The sequence below is a fragment of the Sus scrofa genome, chromosome 1 (genome assembly GCF_000003025.6).
Source record: "Sus scrofa isolate TJ Tabasco breed Duroc chromosome 1, Sscrofa11.1, whole genome shotgun sequence".
NCBI lineage: Eukaryota > Metazoa > Chordata > Mammalia > Artiodactyla > Suidae > Sus > Sus scrofa.
In genome coordinates, this window is record NC_010443.5 from 109,473,575 (window position 1) to 109,501,468 (window position 27,894).

The 27,894-nt window shown below is 43.1% G+C and overlaps 1 protein-coding gene across 14 annotated transcripts in view; it reads right to left on the minus strand.

The window, feature by feature from the left end:
- Positions 1-27,894, minus strand: part of TLN2 (talin 2) — a 472,001-nt gene that overhangs the window by 264,912 nt on the left and 179,195 nt on the right. For 13 of the 14 annotated variants that reach the window (XM_021094283.1, XM_021094275.1, XM_021094269.1 and 10 more), the window contains one exon: positions 1,807-1,879. The gene's annotated coding sequence lies outside the window, so the exon portion shown is untranslated. Of the gene's footprint in view, positions 1-1,806; positions 1,880-2,256; positions 2,394-27,894 lie in introns of those variants that run through there. The other variant, XM_021094295.1, reaches the window with a different exon arrangement.

The window sequence follows — 27,894 nt, forward strand, 5'->3', positions numbered from 1 at the left end:
TGGCATAAGAACCCACCTGGCATGCTCCTTTAAGATCTGAAATCCATGGGAAAGACATATATACATATATATGTTTCCTGCCCACTGTGCTCAGGCCCTTCAGCCAGACTGGCCCATCTAGTGCTGTCTGGAGATCCTCCTAGGACAACATCTGTGCCAAGACACCCACAAAATCCAAGGGCTAGACAGCTCCTTTACTCTTCCCTATCCTGTGTACATCTGATCCCATAGCCCTTAGCTCCTAACTCTTAGCCATACCCTTGACCCCTACCCAACCTTGCACTCCTTGCACTTGGCATTTGCAATTGTGTCCCTGGAGTCAGACATTCAGCCCACCTCACCGCTAACTCTCAGCATCCCCACACGGCAGGCAGACACTCATCTGTCAAATACCACCTGGCCAGAGGCTGCCCACAGTGGTGTAAAGGGAGGATTCTGTACACTTTTATCAGACAATTCAACACACTGTCAAGTCTTCATATTTACACGGACTCCAAGGTGGTTCACAGTTAAATTTATCGTTCACATGGATGAGCCATTTCTATTTGGGTTTCCCAGCAGAATAATCCCTTGTCTTTCATTTAACCTCTGACTTCTGTGTTCAACCATGCTAGCTGTCACAAGTCTTTTTGGAAATACTCAATGTATAACTAGCATATAATTCTTTCCTGCTTCAGAGAAATGATATAGTTTTAGAGGCAAAAGAGCTTTGTAGTCACATACCCTAAAACTTCTCAAACACCAGTCCTCAGGCCAGTGCTGGATAGTTCATGGCTAATAGTCAGTGGTCAGCAGAGAAGTGAGAAAGAGGAAGGAAATGAGTTTTTTTGCAATGCTAAACACATACTATCTAAAGCCAAATTCATGACTTTCCATTTAGTATTAAAATAGTTCTTCTTTCATGAAATGATGGTAGTAGATGGTAGTTATTTTTTGAAAATTCTTTATGAAAAATTCTTAACACAAAATAGATTAGCACATATATAGAGAGAATTACCATGCACTTATCCAGCTGAAACAATTATCAACTTTGTTTATATATAGACTAAATATCTAGTTCTGAAAATCGATCCTGAAATTTTTTTTTTTCTTATTTCACAAAATCTAAAAGTGTGGGGATGACAAGGATGGGCCAACCTCTACATTTTACAGATAAGGACATGGAGACTGGCAAGAATGAGCCTGTCCACAGTTGTACAGCTGATCAAGAACAAAATTGGTCTACATGGCGCACCATGACACAGTTTTTGAGGTTAAGAGCATAAACCTATCCTTTTTAACTTGTCAGATGTATTGAGGCACAGCCAAAACCTAGAGAAGATTGCCTTTTGTCCCTGCCCAGGGTACCTCATACACACAACTTGGAAGCTCACAGCTATAATTGGGACATCCAAATGGGAAAAACCAATCACTTGCAACCAAAGTTTACTTCATCTCATGCTAGAGCAATTGTGTACCATCCCTGGAACCCCCAGACGGTTACAGCACAAAGATTAATCCAAGTTTCTGCATTAACTCCTTATCCATCACTCCCCTTCCCTGAAATTATGAAGCAAACATATGCAAATGAATGAATGCAATAAGGTAAAAAACCAGCTATACCTCCCCTCTTCTAGGTCCTACTATCACCCCACCAAGTTTTCCGGTAGAAAATCAAACAGCAATGGAAGTAGTAAGATCAGGGGACCTCACAGAACCATGAGGAAATATAAAGTGATGTATAAAGTGATGTTTTAATACTCTTTAAAACTTGACCAATTCAGGAGGGCAGTCAACTGATAGTGAAGTATTTTTTTAGGGACTCACCTAAATTCTCGGTTTATGTAAAATCAATTTCCCTGAAGATATCCTGGAGCATCTGAGAAGCCTTCAGCAATACCTAAAACAGTAACAAAAATCATCAGAATCAAGTAATGTTATAGACATCAGTTTAAAAAAAAAAAAAATCAAATCATCTCAATCTATACATTTGGTCATTTCCTCCACACTAAGCATGAAAGGAAATAACTCAGGAAACAATGAATTTCCGCTGCAACACATGGGCTGGAAATTTTCTTTACCAACAGGGAATTTGTGGTCCCAAGACACTTATTTCGAAGATGAAAATTATGTTACAGTTGGCAAAGAAGCAAAACACATTATTTTTCACCCCTGTTATAGGAATGCTTAATGGCTCTGAATTTAAACAAAGGTCAAGTATACGCATCCTCCTCCCTGCCCCCACCAATATATAAAACAAAGTCACAGACACTGAACTCTGATTCTTTTCGGTCAGCATTTGTGAGCTCTTGTCTTGTTCTTGGTTTTTTTCCTCCTCAGTTCCTGTAACATGCTTGTGAAGTGGTCCCGTCTTGCTTTAACTGCTCTCATCTCTCTCACAGGTCTCTGAGGCACTGAAAATTGACCATTTAGCACTTTATCCAGGCAAGCCCAATTTGAAGCAGAGAAACAGCATGATCAATTGTAGAAACAAACCAAATGGGCCAGCCACAATTAAACAACAGTCTGAATGAGAATGTACGAATGAACCAGTGGAACAGAATAAACAGGCAGCTAGAGAAATAAGTATTCATATGAAACTGGCCAAGGACATGCAATCTAATCAACTTAAAGAGGAAAAAAAAAAAAACCACAAAATATAATCAAACAAGTACTTGAAGAATATACAGATGAATAGTGTCACAATACAGGGATAGAAAAGATCTTTTTAACCTTGACATCAAAATCTGAAATTCAAGGACTGAGACATTTGGCTGGCAACATTTTTTAAAATCTCAAATATGCAAAGAGCAAAAACAAATCAAAAATAAAAGCAAAGAACAAATAAACCTAGATACTTTGGTCAACGAAGATAAAATAAGAAACTAGCTAAAATATTTATACAAGAGATATATGAAAGTCTGCTATCCTTATGCGGAAATGTCTTAAAAGTCAGTGAGGAAATTAATACTCCCCCTCAAAACAGACAAAGCACATTAATAAATTTTCCATGAGAAGAAATAGTATGCACACTGAGGTGTACGGAATGATTGCCAATGGGGAACCTGCTGTACAGCACAGAGAACTCTACCCAATAGTCTATGATAATCCATGTGGGAAAAGAATCTGAGAAAGAATGGATATATGTATATGTATGACTGAGTTACTTTGATATACAGCAGAAAGTATCACAACCTTGCAAATCAACTAGACTCCAATAAAACTTTAAAAAAAGAAATAGCATAGTAACAAACCTAACAATAGAAAAACCCAACTTTAGAAAACTGAGATCTTATTTTTCACCTGTCAGATTGGCAATGATGTTCCAGACTGACAGTAGCCCTTGTAAGGACATGGCTCGTGATGTAGCAACTTAGGCAATTATGTCAGCATGTGAAGTGGCACACACTTTGATCCAGCAATCCTTCCCCCAAGAATCTGCTCCAAGTATATTATTGTGAAAGCACAAAGATCTAAATACATAGCACTGTTTATAATCATGGGGGGGATATAGGCAGTAAACATTCTAAAGTTTCACAAATAAGAGATGTTAGGTAAACATGTATTTTTTGACATTTATCGATAGGAAAAGATCCACGATACACTTCTGGGTGAAGAACAGGTAAATGACCATGCACAGCATGATTCCATTTCTGTGTGTACACCTGTGTGTTCCTGAATATCCTTATACATGTCCAGAGGAAAGCTTGTTAAAATAGTTATGGTTGTCCCTGGACATCAGAAACTTAGGAGTTCCTGTCATGGCTTAGCAGAAACGAATCTAGGAGTTCCTGTCATGGCTTAGCAGAAACGAATCTGACTAGCATCCATGAGGATGCAGGTTTGATCCCTGCCCTTGCTCAGTGGGTGAAGGATCCGGCGTTGCCGTGAGCTGTGGTGTAGGACAAAGAAACGGCTCAGATCTGGCATTGCTGTGGCTCTGGCGTAGGCCGGGAGCCATAGCTCTGATTCATTCCCTAGCCTGGGAACCATCATATGCTGCGGGTGTGGCCCTAAAAAGACACACACACACACACACACACACACACACACACACACACACACACACACACAAAAGAAAGAAAGGAAAAAGAAATTTAAAATTTAAAGAATTTCTGCTTTTCTTACTCTTTGAATTTCATATAATGTGCACAAATTATTTTTCTGAAAAATGCAATGGAGCAAAATTTTTTAATCTCTTGCTTGAGTGTAAAGTGATACACTGCATAGACTGCTACTTTCCTTCTGTCGCCTTCTCTCCTCCTCTAGTGACATTTGTGTCACCGTGTGCGTGTTGTGAACACTGATTAGAGAGTTCCCTTCCTCCTCGCTGGTTCCTGTTCATTCCTGAGGGTCACTTCATCCTTGCCTTTAGTTCCTAGTATACTTGTATCTTATTATAAATCTCTCTCTCTTTTTTTAGTTTAAGCTAACTCAAGTGAGCTTGTTACTTGTGAACAAAGGAATTCCATGTAATACAGTGCTTTTATTTTCTACCTTATCAATCACCCCATCCCATCTGGAAAAAGAGCAGTAAATCTTACAGTCACCTGAAGATTTATCATAGGCAATGTCATATATTTATGACCTATGGCCGAGGTAACTGAAACATCAGCTCAAAGCAGGTATAATAAAGGCAAAAACACTACATCAAGATACAGGGGTGTTCATTCCTGACTATGAGAATTGTTGAAAAGGCTATTTGAATAACAAAAACAAAGGGGACTTGAGGGTTCCCATCATGGCTCAGTGGCAATGAAATGTGACTAGCATCCATGAGGATGTAGGTTCAATCCCTGGCCTCGCTCAGTGGGTTAAGGATCCAGTGTTGCGGTGAGCTGTAATGTAGGTCGCAGATGCAGCTCAGATCCCGTATTGCTGTGGCTATGGCTGCGGCTGTGGTGCAGGCCAGCAGCTGCAACTCTGATTTGACCCCTAGCCTGGGAACCTGGGAGCCTCCATATGCCATGGGTACAGCCCTTAAAAAAAAAAAAAAAAAAAAAAAAAAAAAAAAGGCGGGGTCGGGGGACTAATTTGCCCACATGGGCCATTTCTATGGTTAAAATAATCTCCATTATCATGTTTTAACCACTTCACAGATTTATTTTTATTGAATTATATTTATAGATGAAAAGCTTTTATTTCTACTTAGACTGTGAAATACAGAAATGTATTCCCCTAATAGGCCCATTATGTTCAACTTATCTCCAGCAAACAAATTTATTCTTCTCACTGCCCTATTTTTAAAAGTTCAGAAGTTCCATATAATACACAAATCCTCATAATACCATAATTGTCAACCTGGCTAATAGGCCACAGATACACAAATCCCTTTCCAGGTGTGCTGGATGTCAAGTACAAATCCAATTAATCCACCTTCATCTCCTGAAGGCCTCTCCTCCCCACACAAATTTCCCTAGAAGGTAGGCAAAGGCCAAGATCCACCATCCAATTTCAAAGATGTTTCAAAGACTTAAATACGTATCTGCGCCTCCAGAGCATAACCCAGACAAATCCCCAGGCCACCCACTGCCAACTGTTGGCCTCTCTGTTTGGACTCCTGCTCAGGGCAGGGACATCTTTCTAAATGAATGGATGGGGAGCCAAGCAAGTCCCCATTTGAAGCTGAGATGCATTAAGAGTTACGAAGGTTAAACAATGTATTTGGGGGGAGGCCATAACACAGTGGTTTAAAGCAAAGTGGTTGATCCAGGCCCATCATTTATTAGTCATTTGGCCTCCGTGTACCTTCACCTCCCTGTGTCTCAATTTCCTCCCCTGTAATAATATCCAGGAAAGGGGCCATTATGAGGATTAAAGGCAATACTCTATTTACAGCCATCAGCCAATTCTCAAGAGTAAACATAGTCTTGCTTGAACTCCAGCTTAGTGGGAGCTGTGCTGGAAACTTCCCAGTGGTAAACACTCATGGCTGCCTGATCAGAGCAAGGTCCCTAGAGAATTCTGGGATAAAACATGTCTCTACATAAGATGTTTACCTACTTCAATGTAGGTAAGTGCTTATTTTATTTTTTTAGCGTTTTTTTATTACTCAATGAAATTATTACTTTTATACTTTTACAATGATCATCACAATCCAATTTCACATGATTTCCATCCCACAACCCCAGCGCATCCCCCCACCCCCCAAAATGTCTCCTCTGGAGACCATAAGTTTTTCAAAGTCTGTGAGTCAGCATCTGTTCTGCAAAGAAGTTCAGTCTGTCCTTTTTTGAGATTCCACATGTCAGTGAAAGCATTTGATGTTGGTGTCTCATTGTCTGACTGACTTCACTTAGCGTGATAATTTCTAGGTCCATCCATGTTGCTAAAAATGCCAGTATTTCGTTCCTTTTAATGGCTGAGTAATATTCCATTATGTATATGTACCACATCTTCTTGATCCACTCCTGGTAAATGTTTATTTGAATAATGAATAATGAGTAATCCCTTTCAATTCAACAGAAACTTACGTTAAAGCTACCAGGAGCCTACTACTTTAAGATGTTGCCTTAATGTGGCCTTCTCTAGATCAGATGAGAAGTCACGTGGCAGCTCCCACGTGCTACCTTTTCTGGAGTATTTTGAGAGGCAAACATAGATGTGACCAAAAAGCAGCAAAAAATGCTGGCTAAAATGAACTGTTTTGCATCCCAAACCACATCCTACTTCCTTGGAAGGAAGGCCCAGGTAACTCATCATCAGAGCAGAGAAAGTCATACTCTGACATTTCAGATTAAGAAATGAAATGAGACTATAAAGGTGACATTCCCCAATACAGTACCTAGAGCCCAGAAAGCGTTTAGTGAATGGTATGACTCTTACCGTATCACCTGAACAGCATTAAAGAAGCAAAACACATATTAAGTAATCTAATTGAGACCATACAAGTCACTTTTTCAACACAAGAGTCTTATGGACTCTTTGTTTTCCACCTTTCACTTGGCATAATCCCCATAGTATCACAAGGCTAAGTTGGGGAGGCAAGGGGGTCTCGAGCCATGAAGGATCTGCAAAGCAAATGGCTGAAATCTCACTATGTGGTCAGACCCCAAGCAGCCAAGAACACATCTGTCTTAACATTTCACTAAAAGATGGGCAACAGTGTAACACCACACTCAAGCTTTGCCCTGGTACCAACTGCATGAACATAAAAATCCACAGATGGCCACATGGGCACCACCCCAAGTATTCTGGCAGCCCAAAGTTAACAAAAGTACTTTTTATAAGGTAAGACCAGGCAAGGCAGCAGGACATCCACTAGATTTAGCTGAAGATGAGCAGAATATACTATTCTTAGATTGAAGTTATCACTAACATTTGACACATTTATGACCAATTGCTAAAAAAGAAAATCCCGGAAGAAAGAAACCAAGCAATTTTTCAGTAGCCGTAAAAGAGAGACAGAAAGAGCCAAAGAGAGAAAAGAGGAAAAATTGTGAAAACAAAATTCTTCCAACTTCCAACTTTTAGCACTTGCCAAAAATTTCTTTTAATTGAAACCTTGAGAACATTTTCATTGAAAGCACAACCCAATGATTAGAGCTCAGCTCTACTATGTCAGAAGGTATCTGACCCTAAGGAAAAATGCCCAATTCTCTTTTCACAGCTCTACTATGTCAGAAGGTATCTGACCCTAAGGAAAAATGCCCAATTCTCTTTTCACAGGTCCTTGGGTCAAAGGAAACTCAGTGAAGCCAAGTTCCGAGCACTGATGCCCAAGGTCTTCAAAGATGAGAAATGACCCTGCCCTTTGCAGGCAGAAAGAAAGGCTCTAGAAATCCCTCCCTATACCTCTAAAAGCAATATTCCAGCAAACTAGAAAGAGATGTTACATGTAAAAAAAGATTCTCAATATATATGCATCTGCAATCTATATATCACAGCTCAGGGCAAAGCTGGACCCTTATTAACCCATGAGCGAGGCCAAGGATTGAACCTGCATCCTCATGCACACTAGTCTGTCTCGTTTCTGCTGAGCCAGAATGGGAACTCCTTCTTCAGTCTTTATATGCTTTTCACAACTGGACAACTTGAGAGATGCCATGAATTCTCTGTTGCTCTGTAATTCACCATTCCCCTTCTCATCTATTTACATGTCTTTATGTAAAAATACAGACAAAACTAAATTAGTAATATGGGTAGCTAGAATGTAAGCTTCCGAAGAACAAGGGTGTCTACCCTGGTACATGGCTACTCCCCCAGACTTTCAACAGTGCAAGTCCAAGGATGCCCACAAATATTTGACTATATGAATAAAGTAACAAATAAATAAGTTTATACAAGTGAATCATTAACTCATTCTAGGAATTGACCAAAATATACATGCTACAGTTTAATGTTAAAATGACACTGAAATGCTTTAAAATAAATTTTAAGTTTCTTTCTTCTCAAAAAAGTTTGTTTTGCCCATTTCATTCCCATGAAAAGCATAATTTCTGATGCTTTGCAACTCTCCTTCCCACACACTCCCAAAAAACGACAGCCATTTTTTCCCCCAATAAAAGCCCAATTAACCAACATGCAAATGACTAAGAATTTCAATTAATCACAACTATGAAGAGTTTCCTTTGGGAAACAAAAAAGAATCATATTCATGTTTTAGAAAGCAGCCACTAGGCCAAAAAGAACTTTTATCACCAATTCCCTGAAAAGGGCAACTGAGCATGGAGTTCAGATACCAAGAAATGCCCTATAATTTCAGTATTCTATGCATTATGTATAAAATAACCCTGAGATGTTGGAATACCTTTGAAGGAACAAATAAAAACTCAAATGTTTTTGCTACACTCAATTCACTAAACTAGGACAATGCATTTAAAAAAATTAACAACTGTGTTGTCTTTTCCTCAAGGGGAAGAGAAGCAGGAAAATGGTGTTTTAGTTCTTCCTTGATCATTCAGAAAGTTAAACTGACTGGACCCTTCCTATCCCCACTCCTCCTACAAAGCTGTCAAAGGCCAGGATATTCCTATTTGGCAATTCCCAACTTCCCAGTGGGCTACAGCCTCGTCCACTGCAGCAGCCCTGCCTAGCCCACCTGCCTGCCAGCTCCCCTCTAGACCAGAACAAACCATCCAGGACAGCCACAGAGTTTGTCCTTAGCTACCAGGCTGTAAGAATATCCTGGGGCTCTCCTCCTCACCCCACTCCCCAACCCCCACCTCGCCTATCCTGGAATGAGCACCCAGCACCACCAAGTTCACACTCTTCCTTGAACCCTGCACCATCTGGGCGGCTCCTCCTGCAAGGCCCTTTGACCTCTCATCTTCTATGCCTAAAACGGCCTCCCCATACCTCTGTTCCCCTGATGGTCCATCCAGTTCCACCTACTCCGAGGAGACCTCAATGGGCCACACCTTTGTTTCTGCATTTACCCTATTAAGTTGAAATAGTCTATTTCAGAGTCTATATTCCACATGGAACTTGCTCCCAGAGGGCAAAAGCCATGGTTCCCCCCAGAGTTCTCGCCTCAGCTCGGAGCACAGTTCCTAACACCCATGAAGCGCTCAGTACATATCTGAAGAATTAACAAATATATCTTGTATGATCAATAACTCTGATACACCAGGAGTGACAGGAGGGGGCTTTAGGAGGCTGGGGTCTAGCACAGGATCAGCATGGGGCATGTGCATGTGTGTACATGCATACCCACACTGAACAGAAGGGGCTGCCTCATTCTATGAGCCTCCTTCTGTTCTTCAAGGTCAAGGTCCCAGCTAAAGCTCCCCTCCCACCTTTCCTCTTTCAGTCCCAGTAACCGGCTGATGACTCACTCTCCTGCCACAAACCTACTGTCATTAAGTAAGCTTCTCTCCCGTCTGGCCTGTTGTCCATCAGGGAACTACACTATTTCATGACTATGCTTGTTTTTCCCATTACAAAAGCAAACAAAGGTTTAACGCTTAGACAATGGTACAGTGAGAAGCAATTCCCCATCCTAACCCCTAAAGGACATCTGTTGGGCTCACTCCAACCTTGGACCATGTGGCAAAACACAGAGTCACATAGGAACCAACAGCGCAACCTGAGGCACACAGAGAGGCAGGTATGGTTCGTCAACTATCCGAGCATTTCTTATAAGAGGGTGAGGTGAGAGGCTGCAGCCAAGCAAGCAAGACAGTTCATTCATACCGTGGAATGCTGTTCGGCACTACAAAGAAATGAGCTCTCCGGCCATGGAAAGATATCGAGGAAACAGTCTTATAAGTGAAAAGCCAATCTGAAAAGGTTGCGTACTGCACGATTCCAACCAAATAACATTCTAGAAAAGGCCAAACTATGGAGATAGTAAAAAGATCAGTGCTTGCCAGAAGTTGTGGGGGAGGGAGGGATGAACTGGCAGAGCACAGAGGATTTTGAGGACAGTGAAACTATTCTGTTACACAGCAATGGTAGACACACATTGTCATACATTTGTCAAAGCCCTAAGAATGTCCAACACCAAGAGTGAATCCAACACACAGTACGATCCTAAATGATTATGATCTGTCAATGGAGGTTCATCAGTTGTAACAAATGTGCCCTTTGTGAAGGATGCTGATAACGGGGGAGGCTGTGCCTGTGCGTGGACAGTGGGTATGTGGGAACTGTGGTTATTTGCGGCCCAGTTTTGCTGTGAACATAAAAACACTCTAAAAATATAAGGTCTGTGCAAATAGAAATAAAAAAGATGAGGTGGTGCCATAGCTGGCTGCCAGGCACGGAAGCCAGGCAAACTCCTATGGCAGAGTCTGGTGAGAGGTTTATAGTGAGACAAGGTGGGCTGGTCTGTGTAAGTGGTGATGGGGGACTGGGGTCCAACGGCCAGCTGGATATCACTTGCACATGGCAGAGTAGTAAGGTTAACAGGAGCTCCCATGCAGAGCTCCTACCTGCTAGATGTGACCCTACGAAAAGTATCATCCCCCAAATTTATTCTCACTGCCACCTCAGCCTTTAATTTGAGGGCTACTCCTCTCTACTAGCTCCTCAAGAACTTCTATCCTGAAATACTTCAAATGAAGAACATAGAGCAAAGACACCTACCTCCTCAGGAGGTAAACCATCTAATGTTCTGTGCGAGTGAAACACCCATCAACTACAATGGAACAGCCCAGGGCTGCCACCAGAAGGAGTGGGCTTCCTATATAGGAAACATATTGAACTCCTATAAACATGCATAATGGCTCACTCCTCCAGCCCTCAAAGCCTGGATACCCAGGTGCCACTGGCCAACAGGACACCATAAAAGCAACAAGAAGAATCAAGGTGCATAGTGGGATTTCATCAGCCTCTGGACAACTTAAACTAGGTGTTACCAACAAGAACATGGGGCCCTTTGGGAGGATGGTTTTGCTAATCAAGAATAAATTAGCTACGTAATGTGGAAATCAGGGACATTTATTTTTTTTCTTATCAACAAGAACCTGTCATCACTTGGCTCTGATTAGTAGCTATTGAAGCCCTCAAAATTCATCTTTCAAGAGCAATTTTGCTGTTCTAATATGTCTTACTACATGCAATCTGGTTTTCATGAATTGCCACCTAACACATTTTGTAAAAGGCTAAATCCCTCCTATCTTTGCTCAACTGGTCAAGGATTCCTCTCTACAGATTCATTTACATACACTGCATTCAAAACCAAAATACTCCACAACAAACAGTTCTTTTGTCACCACAACTGCCTCCTCCTCTTAGAACATTTTGAAAATAAATCAATTCTCCTCATTCATATGTGTCCTCCTTCCTGTCACTGAACTGTCGTTCCAGGTCCCCCTTTCCCAGGCAGCCTTCCTTCCCACACGGTTTACCTACTCTCCTGTTTGCATGGGTCTGGGTGGGTTTCTCTGCATAATTTGGGAATTCATGATATCATATTGTATTTCTTCTAATACTGGTTCCTCAAGGTTCTCCAACTCCAGCTGATACAGTACCCTCAATAGCCGGGCATAGAGACTGGCACTGAGTCACTCATGGACAGTGGCATCCTTGTTCCCTTACACTCACACTGAATGCACATGGGCAAGGTGGGTCCTGCAAGGCTCACCTCCCTCTGGAGACAGGCAGGAGAACCTCCATCACAAGTCAACCTAAGGACCACATAAGCATAAAGGCCAAGGGTAAAACATTGCCTATAACACATATTGACTTTTTTCTTCTCTGCATGTGTGATCACTGGGCTCTGGAACAAGAATAAAATCTCCATACGAGCAAGATCAAGACTCAAGCCTTTCCTGTATTCCTTCAAGACACTTTCACATGATGGAATTTCCAGGAGATGGTTTTCAAGTGATGTTTTCAAGCTAATAGCAGTCATTTTCAGGCAATGGAATTTCAGAGCTTTTCTTTACAACCTCATGCACCATCTTAATACCTAAAGCTTTCTACTACAAAACTCAGATAATAAAGAGAATAATGAACCCCCAAATACTCATCACTCCGCTTCAACACTTATCAATTCACAGTCACATTTTGTCCAGACCTCTTACCTCCTTGTGTGAATCTTCCTCCTGGGAGACCATTTTGAAGCAGTACCAGCTATCATACCATTTCAATATACTGTTTTATAAAACTAGTATTTTCAAATCAGAAAAATGCTTAATAAAGCTGTATACCATTACAAAAAAAAAATTAAAACCCTATGCTTACCCAATACAGTTGTAGGCCTCTCATTCTCTTTGTTCCCAAGCATACATCAAGACACAGATGACCCAAGACAGACCCAGCAGGCCTGTGTTTGATTCCTGGCAGCACAGGAGCTGTCTGGATGACTATAGGCAGGACACCGCCACACCCCCGGCCCCGAGACCTCTGTTGCCAAATAGGAAATCAGGACATGAAGGCTCAGATGCTCCCAGCTCACCTGCATGGACACAACCAGGAGTGCCTACCCCCCTTTTCTATGTTTCCTGTCACTACCCAGAGTAAAGGTGCCTCTCCTTGTTCCTTGTCAAAAATAAAATCAGGAGTTCCCGTCGTAGCACAGTGGTTAACGAATCCGACTAGGAACCATGAGGTTGCGGGTTCGATCCCTGCCCTTGCTCAGTGGGTTAACGATCCGGCGTTGCCGTGAGCTGTGGTGTAGGTTGCAGAGGCGGCTCGGATCCCGCGTTGCTGTGGCTCTGGCGTAGGCCGGTGGCTACAGCTCCGATTCAACCCCTAGCCTGGGAACCTCCATATGCTGAGGGAGCGGCCCAAGAAATAGCAACAACAACAACAACAACAACAACAACAAAAAGAGACAAAAAGACAAAAAAATAAATAAATAAATAAAATAAAATAAAATAAAATAAAATCAGTACGTAGATAGTATTCAAATAGCAAAGTCTTCTCCAGGAACAACTTTCCTACAATATGACCCTTTTATTTAAAAAAGAAAAAAAAAATCATTCTATTATTGGTTTTTTCCTTTGATCTCAAATAAAAAACAAAAAATACAAAACAGTGTCCTGCTTGACTCTCTCCCCTGGTCTCTGCCCTTGTGGAACAAGTACAAGAAATTCTCTCGATCCCTCCGTGCCCTTGGATAAGATGAAGCAGCCTGCCCACAGAAATGACCTGCTGAAAATCACTGGTGCAGATGTCCAGAGGCCTTTGGGGAGGGGAGGACTCCTTAGAGGGTGCATTGCTGTCCCCTCTAAGGTAACTGTGAAATCACTTAAATGACTATGGACCAAATCCTAACTCAAATACAAAATTCCTCATGTAACTGTGCTACTTCTCCACCTCACCTCAGACCTTGATTCTATCTGTACGATCCACCTGTAGCTAATTCAAGTCCAGACAGGCAATAAGCGTAAAGGTCACCAATTTTTGAAGACTTAATACAAAAAGAATATAAAATACATCATTAACCAACTTTCTATTATATTTTGAAATTTTAACATTTTGCATGTGCTGAGTGAAATAAAATGTTAAAATTAATTTCACGTTTTTTAATGCGGCTACTTGTAAATTTAAAATTGTACTTGTCTCAGAGTTCTCTTGTGGTGTGCCAGGTTTAAGGATCCAGTGATATCACTGCAGTGGCTCGGATTGCTGCTGTGGCGTGGGTTTGAGCCCTGGCCTGGGTACTTCAACATACCTAGGGGGTGGCCAAAAAAAAAAATTTTTTTTTTTTTGTTTTGTCTTTCGTCCTTTTGGGGCCGCACCCACAGGATATGGAATTTCCCAGGCTAGGGGTCTATTCAGAGTTGTAGCTGCCAGTCTACGCCAGAGCCACAGCAAGGCCAGATCCGAGACGTGTCTGCGACCTACACCACAGTTCACGGCAACGCAGGATCCTTAATCCACTGAGCAGGCCAGGGATCAAACCTGCAACCTCATGGTTCCTAGTCGGATTCGCTGTGCCACAATGGGAACTCCTGGCCAAAATTTTTTCAATTAAATAAAATTACACATTTGTCTCATATCTCTAGCACAGTACTTCTCTAGGGTCTAACTCTTTTTCACAACAGCATAAATAAACCTATTTATCTCTTATCAACTCACTTATAACTGATGTTACTCGAATACAACCCTAGAACTAAAATTAATTCACTTGGACTTCTCTTTCAAATTATTTTGTACACTTCCCCTAATGGTTCCTGCCAATTCCCATTAAGATTTAAATATTTAATTTAAGTGTTCCAGTAAGACAATCACAGCTACCTTGAGCATAAAATATCACGTAATCACCAGACAGACCCCATCAGACTGAGAGTCAAAACATTTAAATGCTGTGCTATTTAAAAAGCAATTTCCAACCCCTATTTTTTTTATCTCACAATCAGAATATAACATTTCTTTTGGCTGTTATGACCTTGAGTATTAGAATTTCACTCTACACAGCTGAGAAAATATTCAAACCCATGTTACTACTACAAGACAAAGGAGGGCTGGGCATTCTCTGTAAACCAAGAGGAAAGCCACTTATCTGCCTCCTTTTGGTTTCCAATGGATGAAACAATAAACATCTGATTAAACTGAGGATTGAACACTGATTTTTTTTTTTTAAAGGAAAGTCAAACAAATATTCCACCTGACCTCTGAACATCACCAGACTTTAAGGTGCTTCCCAGCTGTGTTTCCTTGGGATCATTAGAAATCAAGTAAGTTTGGTCAAAAAAAATTGCATGGAAATCGATGAATTAAGTAAACCTCCATTGTCTAGCCCAGTGCTATCCCCAGGGTGGTCTGCCCATAAGTAGTTAGTGACTAGTCTGCAATAGCCCAAGTACAGAAATTGAGAGTAAACATTTGGAAACTTTCATAGCAATCTGACAAACTATTTACATTGGTTGAATGTAATAAAAATAAAAGTGCTTATATATTGCATGTCTTTTTTCAAATATTTCACTTTTATGGTATTTTTTATTGACATACAAAAGTAGGTCAGCCCAAAACAAAGTATAAATTACACTACGATGATTCTTTTCAGAAACACTAAACCAGCTCACTGGAATCCTCCATTTTTCTCATCATTTAATTCTACATTTGTAGGAGTTGGGAAGCAGAAAATAATCAAAGGAAAAGGGGGGGCTAAAACTACATTTTTAGGAGGAAAAATCACCACTTAGGAGAGGGCGAGTAAAGCAGAAGTATTTCCACCGCATAGCTAGGATTAGGGTCTATAATCATTTTACCCCTGTAATTACAACACCGTATTTCCTCAATTACAAGACATATGTCCTCAATTATAAAATGCCATGGATTATAAACCACATTGTGATATAATACACAAGTGATGAGTCCTGACTGAATATTCAATTACACACAAGCTGGAGTTCCTATTGTGGCACAGTGGAAACGAACCTGACTAGTATCCACAAGGATGTGGGTTCTATCCCTGACCTCGCTCAGTACATTAAGGATTCAGCACTGCTGTGAGCTGCGGTATAGGTTGCAGATGCAGTTCGGATCCCATATTGCTGTGGCTGTGGTGTAGGCTGGCAGCTACAGCTTCAATTTGACCCCTAGCCTGGGAACTTCCATACGCCATGGGTTCGGTCCTAAAAAGCAATAAATAAATAAATAAATAAACAAACAACAAATTGAAGTTCATGTGAGGAATGATTATGTGTCAACTAAACAAAAATGTCAGTGTTCATTAAATACACAAGAAAATCAAGTACTGGTGTTTTTAAAAAGCCTTCTAGGTTGAAGCTAAAAGCTAAAAATTTCTAGGTGAGTAAAGAGCCCCTGAGTAAACACCAACCATATACAAAGTGTTCTGAGGGACAGAAAAATGAAGAGGCAGCCCCTGAAGAATTCACAATCAAGACAGCAAGACAGATGGTACCCAAAATACCAAGGAGCAAAGAGCTAAGCAGATTAAGCATCAAATGATTCGCACTGGCAGTCGCTTCAATTACATCTGGTCTCAAAACTGCTTCCTTAGCCCTGCACCAGCCCATAGAGAGGCTCCTAAGACCGCTGCATCCTTCCCGGTGCCTGTGACCCAAGGTCAAGAGCTGGGCAAGGAGTCAGGCATCAACACTCCCAGCTGTCACCAGCTGTTCATGCCTGGGTAGCTGGTTCCCCTCGCAGCCTCAGTGTTCTCATCTGTATTAAGGGGTAATAACACATATCCCTCAGGGTTACAGGAAGGGTGTGTTTTGATGCTAAAGAATTCAGGGATTTGGACAAGTTGTAGACTGAAGGCAAGGAGAAACCACGGCCCAAGGGAGGAGGAAAGACACCTGGAAAAAGGAGGTCCTGGGGAGACAGGGAGAGGGAGATTTTTCCATCCCAGAGTGCCCCTCGCACTGGACACTGGCAGGGAGAGAGCGGGAAAGGTGGCACTTTAGGGACCTCTGCTTTCCACACAGGATGGGATGGGTGTTCTCTATGAAAAGTGGGTGCAGGCAGAAGGTACAGTGAGGCGAGAACCTAGGCAAGTATGAACCAGGGGCGGGGAAAGGACATCATGGGGGAAGAGGCTGAGCAGAGGCCATGGATGCCAGTGTGCATGGTCAGTCTCTAGTGGGGTCCCAGAGGAAGCCATGCAGCCTTCATTCTCCAAGGCTCAGGACAAGGGCATTGGGCACCCAAGTCAAGGAGACAGTGTCAGCAGAGGAGCCCAAAGGAGTGAGAGGGAAAGGAGGAGCTTTTGGTGAGGTCAAAGGGCAGAGAGTGGGGGTGCCATGAGAGCACACAGCAACTGTCAAAAGGGGCTCTACCTCTGGGAAAACCAACACCTGCCTCAGGCTGTGGATATGGAAACGAGCAGGCACGGCCTTGACCGAGAGCCAATCAAGAGTCAGCTGGGATGTCACAGGCACACCTGCAGGGGCCCTGCAGCTTCCAGTCCTTGAGGAGCCTAGGGAGGTGGGAAGGCCCAGAGGCAGGGGTCAGCTCCTTGGTGAAGCCTGGCATTGAGCACCAGGGACAGCACACTGTGGGGGAGGAGCCTCTGGGCAAGGAGGGGCGTAGCAGGAGGAGGTGATGGACCTGCAGGTGGCAGCAGGGCATCAGATCCCTCCTCCAGACCTCAGGGTGTGTGGGAGAAGGAACCGGTCCCCAAGGAGGCCCACCAGGGCAAAAGGGACTAAGGAAAGCCTGAGGCCACAAGGGAGTCTGGAACAAAAGGTTGGAAAGCAGCATTCTGGGCTGTTTTGTCACTCACAGGATACTTGGTCTTCTAGATACTCCATTTTTAAGTACTTCCAGACCTCTGACTGCTACCGCACATGCTGGCATTAAAAAGTCCAACAGAGAACAGGTTAAAAAGCCATCATTTAAGGACAGAGGAGTGGAGGCTGACAGCAGCCCACCTAAGCGCGGATGTGTGCCGAGAGGCTGCCAGGAAACTCAGGGCACCTGCCAGCTGAGTGTTTTTCTTGAGGAAATGACTGTGCCCTGTGTCAAGCCAGAGAACAAGGAAGGAAGAACTCACATACCTAGAAGAGGGCAGGTACCTGTTACGTTACTTCCAGATTAGGCACTGGGAGCACCACCTCCACATGGCAACACACTAGACACCAAGACAATGAAAGATGGTTTCCAGTACCTGTCCTGCCCTTGAACACCGTGGTTAGAGGAAGAGGAGCATCCAGTAGACCAACGAGACCTAAGAGGCATGTCGACTAAATGAAACAGATATTTGATCAAAGGCGTTTTGAGGTGGGATACTGGTTCACTAATTTTTAGAGATGCTAATTATGCTTAAGAAAAAAAAAGCCCAATCTAAAAGAGTTACATATTGAAATATATACAGACAAAATGCAATGCTGAGGACTGATTTCAAACTAATTAAGTGAGTGGAGGAGGAGTTCTCAATGAAACAAAATGGGTTGTGTATTAATAATCACTGAAGTGGAGTGATGGGTACCCGGGAGCTCATACTGTTTTTCCACTTTGGCAGATGTTTCCAATTTCCAATTAAAAATTAAAAATAAATAAATGAGAGACAATACATGAAGGTACAGAACATTGCTCATAATCTAATTGTGTTAGTTTGATGCCAGTACTGCAACAAACTTGAAACTCTGCAAGTGTGTTTAAATGATTCCAATGCCTAAGGCTTTAAAGGTAGATCGACAATTCCAAAGGAATTGAGGCTTTTCTTTAAAGATTTCTAAGGAAGCAAGACTAGCTGGCTGTATACACATGTGGTCATGCTTGAGAAGATCCAGGAACTACATCTGCCCCAACAGTGTGTCACCTTGACATCTGAGTTTGGCACCTTCCCCTACGATGACATGAGGCAAGTTTGACTGATTCACAGGCGTGATGAGCAATAGACTCCTGTCATGCTTTGCTGCCTAGTTGAAGAATCAAGCAAGGGAAAGGTGCCAAGTGTCAGGCACCCTCCATGGGACTGGCACCCCATCTTAAAGCCACCAGAGGAACGGCAACAAGCCAGGGAAGAACCAAATGTCTGCTCTGAAAGCTAACAGCTGATAGTGTCGCTCTGATAATCGCCTATAGCCCTCACTTCTGTGAGACCCACATAGTGACCAAATTGAGAATACCTGGATTGAGAGATGACACTCAAGATATTAAAAGTCAAGGTCAAAAGGTCAAATCACCACTCCTCCCTACCCTACCTACACACACACACACACACACACACACACACACATGCTTACCCTTCCATCACCAAACTTAGGACACCTTATGTGCTACCACTTTGCAAAGTCAATGGTGTGACTTTGTCCCCCAGAGGAGTGACTTTGTCCCCCAGAGGACATGTAGCATTATTTGGAGACATGTTCAATTTCCACAAGTAACTAGGGAGGGGTGCTACCAGTATTTGATGCTTAGAGGCCAAGGACACTGTTATACATGGTCCCATGTATAGGACAGCCCCACACAACAAAGAATGATCTGGCCTAAATGTCAACGGACTCAAGTTGAGATGACCAGAATTAAGCAAGTAAAATTTAGGGCTCAAGGAAGATTCAGACTTGTTCAGAGAGACAGGGAGGAAGGGAGACTCAGCCTGTCTTTTACAAGACCTGTATTTATATATTTCTACCAATATTCTTTGACCAGATATGGTATTTGATGTCATGTCCTCCAGTGTGGCTCCTCTTTTTTCATCCACTAGCACAAAGGGGGCCAGACACTCAGGAGACTATAACTGCCAAGACCAAATATTTGCTTTATTCCAACGGCCATGTTTACCCAAGATTATTCTGCCCTTGGTGAACTGGAAACCAACTGGCTGTTGACACACATGGAATACAGCCAAGGAGTAGTCTGGCATCCTTTCCCATGCGTGGCAAAAAGGGAATATGGTTCAAGATACCCATCTCTCAAAACCACCTCAACTTTTCAATGGAACCACTTTGAAACTCCTTTGGAAACAAGTACCTATCACAGGGCAATCCTGTTAATATTTTCAACAGCACTGGAAAGTCTCAAGAAGAGGACAAAAAGGACAGTGGCAAAAGGAAAACTACATAGACAGGGAAGGAAGAGGAAGAACAGCTATTACCAAATAACTTAGCAGCACTTTGACCCGAAGAAAGCAGAAAGGAGAGCCAACCCACAGCTAATTACTGCTCCATCAACTGTAGTTTTTAAAGCCAGGAGACACTATCTTTAGCGTGACTGTTAACCCTGAAAGAAAACCCACAACGGACCTCCACAGTATCCAATTATAGACTCTCTTGTTTGATTTCTACTATGTACATTCACACAGGTGGCCTATTTATATAACAGATACTTCTGGTAACAAATTCAGCTGCATTGGATCTATACAATCACAAAATTTCTCTCTTGTGCCACACAGGTTCTTCTTCTTTTTTTTTTTTTTTTTTTTTTGCACAACCATTCATTCCTCTTCATCACAAAAATTCCACTGTGGTTACAATCAAGATTGACCACGTTACACCTGCTTACATGAGATGCCAAGAGATGTCCAACAGGACTGTACCAACGCCACATGTGAACTGCAGCTGCTATCCGGTCACCAAAGTCTGGGTGTCAAGGAGATGGCGATCCTGATGTCCTGAGCACTGATGCCTGGGCTAATGCCTGCTCTGATGGGAACTTTCTCAATCTCCCAGCTTCTAGAAAGGAGCTGAGGTGCTAGACTCAGAAGGTCAGGCCTGAGACACCCTGCCCCAAATGCCCATGACTTTGGGGTATAGAGGGGAAGGTCAGGGCAGACCCTTTGGTCCTCTCAGAGAGAACTCACACCCAATCCCTAGCCTGAAGAGGTTGAATAGTGCCCCCCCAACCCCCACCCAAAGCTATGTCCATGACTTCATCCAGGCAACCTGTGAATATGCCCTGATTTGGAAAACACCTGCAGATATACATCTAGATTTTGAGGATACTGCGATGCAGTCATCCTGGATTACATAGGTAGGCCCTAGGTCCAATGAGAAGTGTCTTATAAGAAGAGATGACACAGAAGACAGAGATCTACGTGTGGAGTGTGGTAGACCAGACAAAAATGCTTGGAGCCACCAGAAGTGAAAAGAGGTCAATAATCATTCTCCCTGGAGCCTTAGGGAACACGGCTCTGCCAACACCCTGATTTTGACTTAGGACCACCAAAACTGTTAGACAATAAATTTCTGCTGTAGTGAATGAAGGGCAACAAAATATGCTGCTTTGAGATAATTCTGATTTTTGAGCTGTAGGCAAATAAGAATCAGCAAATGCAGGGAGGAAGCTTTCTCTGAACTCCCCTTATCTGCCTCAAGATAAACCCTCCGAAAGCAACTCAATTGTATAAATGCCCTCCCCTAGAGTTTCATCAACCAGGGGAGATTAACTCACCTCAGGAAAAGAGACCACACACCTAGATAAGCTGTGATATCACACCTCCTACCCATTCTTCATAAAGTCCATTTATCTTCCTTAAAAATCAGTTACTCTCTCCCAAGAGGCCGACATCCCCCCTCTTCCCTATTAAGATCATGGTTAAGCATGAATTCTAGCTCCACCTCTTAGAGTACTCATTTTTACCCCATATATATGTATCGTTATACATGATACACATGCCCATAAACTTCTGTTTTTCTCTTCTTCATCCTTTACAACAGGATTCACCTAAGAACTCGAAAGGGGTAGAGAAAAAATTATTTTTCCTCCCGTACATAAGCCACACAATTTGTGGTAATCAGTGAAGGCAGCCCTGGGAAGCTACTCCATGGTCCCACCCTGGACTTGTCCAGCCTCAGCATTGCAGAACAGCCAGGTCAGGGTTCACCTGGGCATCCTCCAGGTGCTTCATCCTGCAGGCCCTGAAGAGTTCAGGAAGGTGGGGCTGGAGATACATGCCTTCCTTCAGCCCTGGGAGCCCAGGCCAAGGATTTTTCCACAGGATGAACTCTGGGGATTGGTCAAGCCAGTGATTCCATCTGTCACGGGCAGAGCACCACTGTTAAGAAATAACGGGGAGTTCCCATTGTGGCTCAGTGGTTAACGAATCCGACTAGGAACCATGAGGTTGCGGGTTCGATCCCTGCCCTTGCTCAGTGGGTTAACGATCCGGCGTTGCCGTGAGCTGTGGTGTAGGTTGCAGACACGGCTCGGATCCTGCGTTGCTGTGGCTCTGGTGTAGGCCGGTGGCTACAGCTCCAATTCAACCCCTAGCCTGGGAACCTCCATATGCTGAGGGAGCGGCCCAAGAAATAGCAACAACAACAACAACAACAAAAAAAAAGACAAAAGACAAAAAAAAAAAAAAAAAAGAAATAACGGGAGAAAAACCCCTATAACCTCGAAGGGCCTCTGATATGGGGCTGTCATCAACCACCTGTGCTGATACTTCCTAGGGACTTTCCACTGGCCACACCACTGTGATTTCAACAACGTCAGGAGTTCACTATTTATTCTGAGTTTGATTTTATTGTTCTCTGCCTTTTCTTTAAATGGCCCCTCTTACATAAATAGGCCTAACAAGTATCATTTAGTGTTGCTCCTTAGAAGACATGCCCCTCTCGGCATGCCTCCTGAGCAAACTGAAGCAGAGAGGGCTTGAGCAGTTTGCCCCCAGGTTGTGGGCTAGTTGGTGGAGGAGCCTGAACAGTGACTTAGAGCAGACTCCAGAGCCTATGCCTTCAACCTCAGCCCACACTTGGCTCTGCCTCATGGGGCTGGGAGGTTTGAACCCTCCCTCCTCTGTGTTCCCACCAAGCCCCATGCCTAAAGCCCCACTGCCCAGGCCTCTTTCCCTCGACCCCCATTCCTAATAAAATTCAACAATAATTAGATACACAAAAATGCTCACGCCCTGTATCGGGGGCTCAGAGGATTCAATCCAAACAGGAACAGCGACATTTAAGTGAATAGTTACATTGCAGTAACTACTGGGGTAAGAGAAGAGGAGAATTCCAGAAGTTCTAAGTTATACATGTCACCTTCACCTACATGCTGGCTCTGGCTCCTGCTGAACTTAATGATCCCCATAAAGGCACGCACCTCATATTCAGGCAAGGTTCTGTCATTGTCAGAAATGCCACTTAACTAACTGCTCCGACTCCAACCTCTTTCTGCTCAAATCCCCCCTCTGCAAGGTTCCGGGTACCTGTGGGACACATACGTCCTCAGTCAGTGCTTTCTTTTAGCCAAGTACCCTCACAATGCATTTCAGATGCCTTTGAAATGCCCAGTCCCTGAACCAGTCATCTCAGTGAGGGTGATCTATCATCACAGAATAATCCTACATGCAGAAATGCTCTCCGAGATCAAGACTCCAGTCACTCTTCACACTCATAATAAACTTGGAAAGAGTCTGATGATCCAAAAGAAGGGTCTAGGTTAACAAGGTTTCATAGCTATGAATTACATAGCTGAAAAAAAAATATTGCTCGTGAGATTTTGAGAAAACGCTTACTCTGTATAGTACATGAGTATTATACACATAATTTAATTGTACTTATAGCTTGATCACAACTGTGTTAACTCAAGAAATGAACCAACCCACCCACCCCATAGAGAAGAAATCTGATAGGAAATTCATCAAAATATAAATTTTTACTGAGAGGTGGAGCTTTGGGTGTTTATTTCTCTTTTACTTTTTAATCTTGCTATCTATTTTCCACAATGACCACGCATTACAACTGAGAGTAGAGGAGAAAAAAATGAACTTCAGATTTATGAAAAAAGATGAAGGCCGTCCCCATAGTTCTGCAGCCAAAGTTGTTCACAATGACACAGAGGACCCTGCATGAGTGGGAGCTGCTTCTCTCAGGTTCCATGGTCCCTGGCCCTCCACCTCATGCACCTGACCTTCCAGGCACATCTAATTACTCAGATTCCCTGCATCAGCATCGCACCCTGCACCGTGTGTACTTCTTCCCTGCTCTCTCCCACAGGGACTCGGGTTCCAAGAGGGCATGGGGTTTTATCTTGGAGCCACTCCTGAGACCCCAAGTGCCCAGTAAAGTCTCCAGCACATCCCAGAGTTCAGCAGACATTTGCCAAAGAAGTAAGAAGCATTGAAGCCCTGCTCACAGCTGCCTCCTCCCTCACATTTTCCCTGAGCACCAGCCTCTCCTGGTTCTTCATGCCTTGTTAGGAGTGACCCATTGGTATCTGTTTTCACAGAACAGCACACATACCTGGTCCAACAGGACATCTGTCAAGCTGCATTTTAGTTATTTCTTTCCCACATGAGCAGCAACCAACCAGACAGACCAGGCACATTTTAAGCCTGAGCCTTGACAGGTATCGCATCCCTTTCCCTCATAACAACACTAGAGGTAGCTGTTATCACCCTCCTCCTGGCACAGATGAAGAAACAGAGGCTTGAAGATGTGAAGTCACACATGCATTCCCACAGCTAGGAAACAGTGGGGCTGCCTGGCTCCAGAGTCCAAGCCTTGACAAAACTATGCCAGAGCCCAGGGCCAGGTTCTCTGCCTTCTGCAGTGGACTGTAAACTTCTTGTGGTCAGCAAGTACATTATGCTACTTGTTGAAAGCGCACCAACACTGCTACACATAGCAGACATTCCCATAGTTGATTTTAACCACAAGAAGAAGGGCTTAACGTGAATTATTAGACCGACTCACCACGTGAGATGACCCCAGACCTACACAAGTGGAAGTTTCAAGGGTCTGCCTAGCAATGCAAGGGTAATCAAAACAGGTTCAAGTAAATTCAGTTTAATACACAGCTATGTAAGGAATTTAAGGGTGCAAGTGATGCCAGACATGCCCCCTGGCAATCCAGAAGCGCTTAATTAAGAAGTGGTATGTTAATTGTTGCTCTTAAATATCCATTAGCATAGCTCCCCTAAAATCCTCTAAGGGGTAATAATATCCTAAATTTGGGTCATAAGTCCTACTTCAGAAAGCTCTCTTAGGCACATCATCAGTCACCTGAGTACAATTTATTATGTACTTTAATGTTTTAAAATTTTGCCTGTAATTCTAAGACAGGTGACTTTCCACTTTTGCCAAACCAATGCAATTTTTTAACTGTACTAAAAGAATATTGTGGACTCGTCTCAAAATGCTATTTGTGACCTTTATGCACTCCTGGCAAATCAAGGGGAAGTTCATGCCCTGAGTGTGAGCTGGGACATCACACAGCATGTACGCCCGCAGTGTCTTAACACTTATTAGCAGCTTGTCTAGGACTGCTGCTGGTGAATCTCCAGCAACTAGACACGCACAAATTAGCAGGTCATACACGCACCTCTGTTCCATGGGGCTAATTGCACAGGCGAGAAGAGAATATTTATAAGCATTTCTGAGAACATTTATGGCAATGAGGAAAATGCAGCATCTTGCAAAGCATCAGAAAATTGATGTGCTCAGGAAAAATACAAAAGCGTGATTTTTCAGAAAAATCTCTAAGTTATATAATCCAGGAGGGGGCGAAACCTAGCAAAACCTGAAGTGGTCGCAAAACTTTCTCATCAAGGCCTGAAGTCTTCATGGATTAAAATGAGCATTGCCATGATCATGGGAAAAGTCCAATCTGATGGTCTCTGCTATTACCTGTGAGACAGACCAGGCTCTCAGCTCCATAATAAAGCCCAAAAGGAGGTCAGCCTGATTCCCACCAGACTGTGTCTTCCATCAAATCTACCAGAGTCTGACTTATGGGGAACAGTCCACCAGACAAGCCTCTGAAAGCCCAGGGCACAGCCACCACTGTGCCTCACACAAGGTGTGTGGCTAAAGTCGTGAGCCCTGCAGCCTCCCTTCCTCACCTGTGAAATAGGACCAACCTGTCTACAGCCCCAACTTTTGACCATCTTAGGACATATGCACTCATTTTTAAAGTTAAAACACCACCATTGAGGATAGGCCAACTGGTTTTTGTTTGCTTGTTTTAATTAAATGCCCCATATGAACTCATTTATTGTCTCAATGAATAGGAATCACATGCATGGCACTGGCCCAGGCAGGACCCCACAAAGGAGTAAGGCTAGGCCTCAGTGCAGAACTGTGCTCTCAAACCCATGAATGGCTACAATATAATGTGATGTGCACTGGAGTGGGGAGGGCTTCCATCCAAAGTGTCCTGAGGAGATACCGGTGGGATGGCCCAGAGTAACCACAGAAGGGGCTTCTCGCAGGAGGTAGAGCTGACTCTGGAAAACATCAGCACAGCTAACAGCGGAGATGGGAAACAGCAACCGGGCATCGTGTACAGGGAATGGCAGGAGAGCCATGAGGTCTTAGAAGAATGAGAACCTTTCAGTGAGGCTGGATGAGGAGGGGGTGAGGAATGGGCAGCCTGAGGTGGGCACCACCACCTGCAGGACCACATCTCACCCCCACTATTCTGATGTAACCACCACAACCCAAAGACAATAAGACTCTGGTGACCATCACAGCAGCCCCTCGCCACAGTTACTACACTTCTCACACGTGGAGGTTCAAGAAGGGAGAAGGCAACAAGACACGTGGCTAAGGTCAAACCAAACAGGTTAGAGATAAACATTTTTAAGATCATATCCACTATGAGGTACCACCTTACACCAGCCAGAATGGCCATCATCAAAAAATCTACAAAAAATAAATGCTGGAGAGGGTGTGGAAAAAAAGGAACCCTATTACACTGTTGGTGGGAATGTAAATTGGTGCAACCACTATGGAAAACAGTATGGAGATTCCTCAGAAAACTAAAAATAGAATCACCATTTGATCCAGCAATCTCACTCCTGGGCATCTCTCCAGAGAAAACCATGACTCGAAAAGATACATGTATACTCTAATGTTCATTGCAGCACTATATACAATAGATAAGACATGGAAACAACCAAATGTCCATTGACAGAGGAGTGGATAAAAGAAGATGTGGTACATTTACACAATGGAATATTACTCAGCCATTAAAACAAAAGAAATAATGGCATTTGCAGCAACATGGATGGACATAGAAATGATCATGCTAAGTGAAGTCAGTGACACAATGAGACACCAACATCAAATGCTACCACTTACATGTGGAATCTAACAATAGGACACAATGAACTTCTTTGTAGAATAGATACTGACTCACAGACTTTGAAAACCTTATGGTTTCCTAATGAGACAGGTTTGCAGGTAGAGGGATGAGCTGGGGGTTTGGGATGGAAATGCTATAAAATTTGGTTGTGATGATCATTATACAACTATAAATGTAACAAGATTCATTAAGTAATAAAAAAAGAAAAAAAGAAAAAAAAAAGATCATGAGTAGTCAGGAGTTTCAGCCATGGCCCAGTGGGTTAAGAATCTAACTGCAGTGGCTCAGCTCACAAGGAAAAGAGGTGTGGATTTGATCCCAGACCTGACAGAGTGGGTTAAAGGATCTGGTGTTGCTGCAGCTGTGGCATAGGTTGCAGCTGTGGCTTGGATTTAAACCCTGGCCCACGAACTTTCATGTGCTACAGTGTGGTCATAAAACGGAAAAAGAAAAAAAAAGATTGTAAGTAGTCAAGGCTATACAAGAAGCCTATCTATCTGATATGGGGCACAAAATGGCTCTAGAGAAAAATAAAATTAGAATATATATTTAGTTTAAAAGGAAAGAATTGCTCCCAAACCAAGTGTACCTATTATACATTGGGTATCAGGAATTTGAAGATGATTAAGACACCATCCTTGGCATCTCACAGGGATCGGGAGGGATGGACAGGGGGTACATTTTCAAGGGAGATGTTTAAATCTACACATTGAGAAGAGAGGAGAGGAAAGAAAGGAAGGGCTGGGTGGAAATACTGCAAGTGGGAGAGTTCCTGAGAAGGATAGGAACCTGGGACATCAGGGAAACAAACCTCAAAGGGATTCTAGAAAGGCCAAGCCCGGTGTGTGGGAGAGAATATTCAGGAAGCAGATGAGGCAGGAGTGGCGATCTGAAGACTGAGGACAGCAGCAGGCCACTGACTAGACATGAACACAGAGAATGAAGCCCTTTGGCAACAAACAAGACTTCCCATTTCAGCTTCTTCCTCTGCCCCATACAGTGTTTGGCTCACTGGTGCTCCCAAATGTAGGCAATTGTTCCTGGAATGTCAGATCCTGTGTGCACTTTCTGTGGAATACCGGG